Source organism: Oryctolagus cuniculus, chromosome 13 (genome assembly GCF_051225735.1).
Source record: "Oryctolagus cuniculus isolate XC-2025 breed Fujian yellow rabbit chromosome 13, ASM5122573v1, whole genome shotgun sequence".
Taxonomy (NCBI): domain Eukaryota; kingdom Metazoa; phylum Chordata; class Mammalia; order Lagomorpha; family Leporidae; genus Oryctolagus; species Oryctolagus cuniculus.
Window position 1 is genome coordinate 19,080,920 of NC_142879.1, and position 5,055 is coordinate 19,085,974.

The window sequence follows — 5,055 nt, forward strand, 5'->3', positions numbered from 1 at the left end:
TTTTGGCGCAAAAAGCTGAATTAGTTGCATGTTTTTCCTAACTCACATTTTGTGAACTTTCTGGAAGACCCTTGGTATGCGCGGATGTAACATTTTTATGCCAAAACCAACTTGTCTTTTAACTCCATTATCCACGGCCCACGGCCTTGCTCTCAGTGCTCTCGCGCGTCTGCATTCTGCTCTGTTTCGGGAGGAACGGCTTCTGGGACAGAGCTGTTTCTAGATCTGATTGCCCTGCTTTCTGCCTCCTCTCTCGCTACTGGGAAGTCTCAATGTCAGACTTCGCGGGTGAGGGTTCCGCTCCTAACTCTGGTCGTCAGTGTTCCTGGAATGTGCCCAGCGGTGCACTGCTTGTGTTTATTCAACTTGATATGTGTGTGCTGCGTCCTTTATCTGTGGATTCAAGTCTCCGCTCAATCTGGAAAATTCTCCTGTAACATTGTCTCTCTTCCATTCGCCCTCTTCTCTCCTTCTGGGATTCTGATTAGATGCTTATTCCATTTTTTTTTTTTAAAAAGATTTATTTATTTGAAATGCAGAGCTGGAGAGAGAGAGAGAGAGAGAGAGAGAGAGAGAGAGAGAGAGGTGTCTTCCACCCATTGGTTCACTCCTCACATGGCTGCAATGGCCGGAGCTGGGCCGGCCTGAAGTCAGGAGCTAGAAGCTTCTTCCTGGTCTCCCATGCGGGTGCAGGGGCCAAGGACCTGGGCCATCTTCTGCTGCTTTCCCTGGCCATAGCAGAGAGCTGGATGAGAAGTGGAACAGCTGGGACTCGAACCGGCACCCATATGGGATGCCGGCACTGCAGGTGGCGGCTTTACCCACTACACCACAGCCCCAGCCCCAGTCATCTCCGATTTTAGGCTCATATTTGGTTGCTTTTAATCTCTGAAAATCCTGGGGGAGCTGACATGAAGAGTCTTCCCCGATGATAACTTGCATTTGTTTTTGCTGAAAAGTTAGGGTCAGCCCTGGTCAGGGACCTCGGTCACCTCAAGGAGGTTCTTGGCTTCTGCTCAGAGTCTTGCCTTTGACTCCCAGCCCGGCTGGCGGCCCAGGGCTCGGTCTCCTGTATCTGCATTTGTTCTCTGATCAACCCTCACCTCCAACTTGTGCACACCATTCACAGCACAGGTGTCCCTGGCCTTTGCTGGGTTACTTAGTAGCAGCCCAGCGTTGAAACAGCAGTTATGTTGTGTGCAGTTTGTAGCCACTTCGTCGTGCGAGCAGTTGGGATGTCCGGTCCACTGAACTGCCGCAACATGATGTCATGATTTCTGTTTGTGGCGTGTCCCTAGCATGTCCTGGCTGTGTGATCGTGACTAGGGAGCACAACATTTCTGGCTGTCAGTTGATGATCTGTGACAGGGCACACGAGACTGCCCACCCTGGAGAGATAGGAAGATTAGAGCGTCCATTCATTCCTCACTGCCACACACGTGACGGATGGCAGTCACATAAAGGACACACCAGATCTGAGTAATGCCTCGAGCGAGGCTGGGGGGCAGTAAGGCAAGCGGAAACCTTTTTCGGTTGTAACTATTAATGCATACGGGATGTAGTCACTGCCTACAGGCTCATGTGATGTGAAGTCTGTCTGCCATTGCTCATTTTTCTCCCACTCAAACGGCATCTTAGGACACAAATCAACACAAGATGTGCTATGAGATAACCTTGACTTTGAATTCCAGCATAATAGAAAGAAATGTTAATTAGAAAATCGTGGTATTCAAAGTTGGCCTCCAGGCAAGCACGCCTTGGGTGGGGTGGGGGGTGGCTCAGCCACTTCCTCTGGATCTCAGGGTGCCCTCACTTCTCTGTGAATGTCTGCTTTTCCTCTCTTCACTCCTGGGCTCTGCCCCCTATAACCTCATCCGGCACATGGCTGCCACGGTCTTCCACTCCTCTCTACATCGCGACCCCCCCACCTCTCCACCTGCTGCTCCCTGCCTCCTCCTTCCAACGGTGCCCAGCTCCCAGCCCTAGGAGCAGCCACCTGGGCCGGGGAGCCAGGCCACACATTTGCTCTCCCTGCGCTGCCTTGGGCCCACACAACACTGTCCGAGGAGGCAAACCCAGGGTCGAGGGGCTCTGACGTACAGCCCTAGGGGACACAGCAGAGCAAGGGCTTGCGCCTGTGCCAAGACGTCACGCTTGGGAACTGCTGGTGATTGTGTCGGGGAGGAGCGGCTGTCGCACACTGGGGGTCCGAGGAACGTTCGCTTCCTTCCTGCTAGAAATTTCCTAACCCCAAACCCATGAGGACAGGTGGCGAGATCCTTCCAATTGTGGGTGTTCGCGAATGGACACACACATATGGAAGTACTCCTGGTAGACAGGAACCCTTGGTGTTCACCCATGTCAGCCCTAATCCTCTGCATGTGAGTAATAAGATGTCCCCAAAGTGACACAGAGAGCCCTGAAACGGAGCCGGCAGCACTGCGGCAGCCTCCGGGGTAACAGCATGGGCTCCTGGGTGTGACTCCTGCAGCCAGCAGTTCCTAGCTGTGTGACCTGGGTGTCTCCAACACGCTGTTTCTCATTTTCCCCACCTGCAAAACAAGGATAATAATTTTCTGCACACAACTGTAGGAGGAGGCTCACCTGGAAGAGGCTTCGCGGTGCAGAAGGAAGTAGGCACTCCCCCTGTTTCCAGCCTCAGCTTCCCACTCCGCTGTGACAGGAGCTCAGGTCTTCTTCCTGTCCTCTGTTCTCAGAAGGGAGGAGGGTGTGGCCCCGGCCTCCGTGCCAGTGCAGCCACAGCTGGGGATGAGCGCCGTCTGCTTGAACAGCAGGCCGTGCGCCAATCATTCCAGAGGCAGACGGCAGCAGCTCAAGAAAACAAGGGAGACGAGGACCCAAGCCCACCCCGTTCAGGACCCTCGCCCTCCCCTCGCCGCCTGCCCTCCCCCTCGGCTTACCCTGGGGGACAGAGCCCTGTCTCTGGATGCAGCCAAGAGTCCTTAGCATGACAGAAAAACACACACTTGATATTTTTCCACGCCACAAACGGCTTGGAAGGACAGAGAATCTCAGAAAAGGAAAAGGTCTGGGTGGTGTTGTTTCTTTTTTAAATTCTTCCTTTGAAATATTTCACTTCCTCTATTTTTAGAAGCTGGTGACGTTCTCCAAACATTTCCATTCGATTTGCAAAAGTCATAAGGCTTCCTGGTGCACACACACGATTGCATCCGTGCACACAAAGGCACAGAGGAACGCCCACGTCTAACTCCACACACATTCAAGCGCACAGGCATCTACAAGACAACACTCACACGGTCCCCACCCCTGACAAACATATAACCGGGTCCCCAGATCCCCGCACACATACAGGTTCAAGAAAGACTACCTCCTAGCACCTACGCGCGAGAAAAGGGAAACCAGCAAACAGCCATTTCTGCAGCGTCCCGGGCCCAGGTGCTGTGTATCTTCAGTGTGGTTGATCCGCTGTCAGGCTTTGGGATAGGGAAGAGCATTGCCTATTTTCGGGAAGGATCAGAAATCCCGCTAATTTCCTAAACCTGCCAGGCTCTGCTCTCCATGAAATGATACAGCTTTGAATGCAATCAGGTCTGGGGGTTATTCCAACTCAAAACAGGGGTTCCCCGGACACGGGCCCTGAGACGAGGCTTGTGGAGGCCAGCCAGTGTCCCCTGTGCACAGAGAAACACAGGGCTCCACCGGCAAGCAGCGTCCAGAGGCAGCAAGCTTAACCCCCATCAGAGCCAAGGAAGCAGCAGGTGCTGACTGCTCTCCAGGGGAGGCGGGAGGGCAGCGAACACACCAGGTCCTGTTGCGGCAGGAAGGGAGGAAGGAGCACCTGAGTCTCCAAGCGTTCTCTGTATGCAAGCCAGACCCGTAAGTTTTCCTATTTCCGCTGGAACTCACATCACAGAGCCCTATTTACTTACCGACGGGCTGCGGAGCTCAGAACCAGTTTTGTTCCCGGGCAAAAGGAAGCCAGACAGAGTTGGGAAAACAGCCCCCCTCCACCAGCCCCTGCCAGATCCCTTGCATGGCCGTCTGAACGAGACCCTCTGGCCAAGGTGCCCTACAAGTGAGTCCAGGCAGAGGGGGAGGGGGACGACGCAGACCCCCGGGGGGCCGGAACAACCTAGCGGTGTGCTGCCACCTGTTTCTCAACCAGCTCTCTGGGAGGTGGGGCTTGGGGTACCGGTGTTAGTGCCCGCTGATTTCCATGGCCTTTTTGAATGACCGCAGTGAAGACCCTGTGGGAAGGGATGCACTCCCTTCTATAATGTTTCCACCCTGTAGAGACAGTGGGGGAACCTAACCCCGGGAGGGTACTCACTACAGACAGACCAGTGATTAACACCTGGGAGCTGTGACTATTTATTACCTTTGCTTTTAATGTGATGTAATGGCAAGTCCACATAATTTACTTTCAAATGAGGTATGCCTGTAACAACCCGCTCTCAGAGTTCTGGGAAAGCGCACAAGCAGTTCTTGTGAGCCAGCATGGGTGGGCTTCCGCTCACTGCTGCGCGGCCCCTCTCTAATTAGAGTCGGGGAATAAATCTGTCTCTGTGAAAACCACTCCTGTTAGAGCCAAGGCCGCATCCCCCAGGGAGGTTTAGCTGGGGGGATTCGGTCTGAGAGATGGAGCTGGGAGAGAACAAAGGCTGCCCACTGCGTGCCCTCGGCCGCAGCAGCACCACCCACAGGTCAGCAGGTTCCACCTGGCCCGGACCGGTCCAGATCACAGGGGGTAAGAAGCTCTTCAAAAACTGCATGGAACATGCATGCTGTGAAAAGAACTACGCATGGATTCCAAAAATGTTTTGCACCAAAATCAACCTATATTTTAAATTTCATTTTTCATGAAATGTTTGAAGCACCCTCATAATTACTTCGGCTTCTGTAGTCAAAGCAATAAATTCGAGGGGGCTGGCACTGTGGTGCAGCAGGTCAAGCCGCTGCGTGCAATGCTGACAACCCACATGGGCGCAGGTTCAAGTCCCAGTTGCTGTGCTTCCTATCCAGCTTCCTGATAATGGCTTGGGGAAAGCTGCAAAGATACCCTGAGTATTGGGA

General features: G+C 53.6%; 1 long non-coding RNA gene across 1 annotated transcript; it reads right to left on the reverse strand.

Moving 5' to 3' along the window:
* Positions 1 to 500: 500 nt before the first annotated feature.
* LOC149122500 (uncharacterized) lies at positions 501 to 3,083 on the reverse strand. The gene is made up of 3 exons (XR_016218833.1): positions 2,922 to 3,083; positions 2,605 to 2,780; positions 501 to 728 (listed from the first exon to the last, which is right to left on the reverse strand). It is a non-coding gene; the product is annotated as an uncharacterized LOC149122500 (long non-coding RNA).
* Positions 3,084 to 5,055: the final 1,972 nt, after the last annotated feature.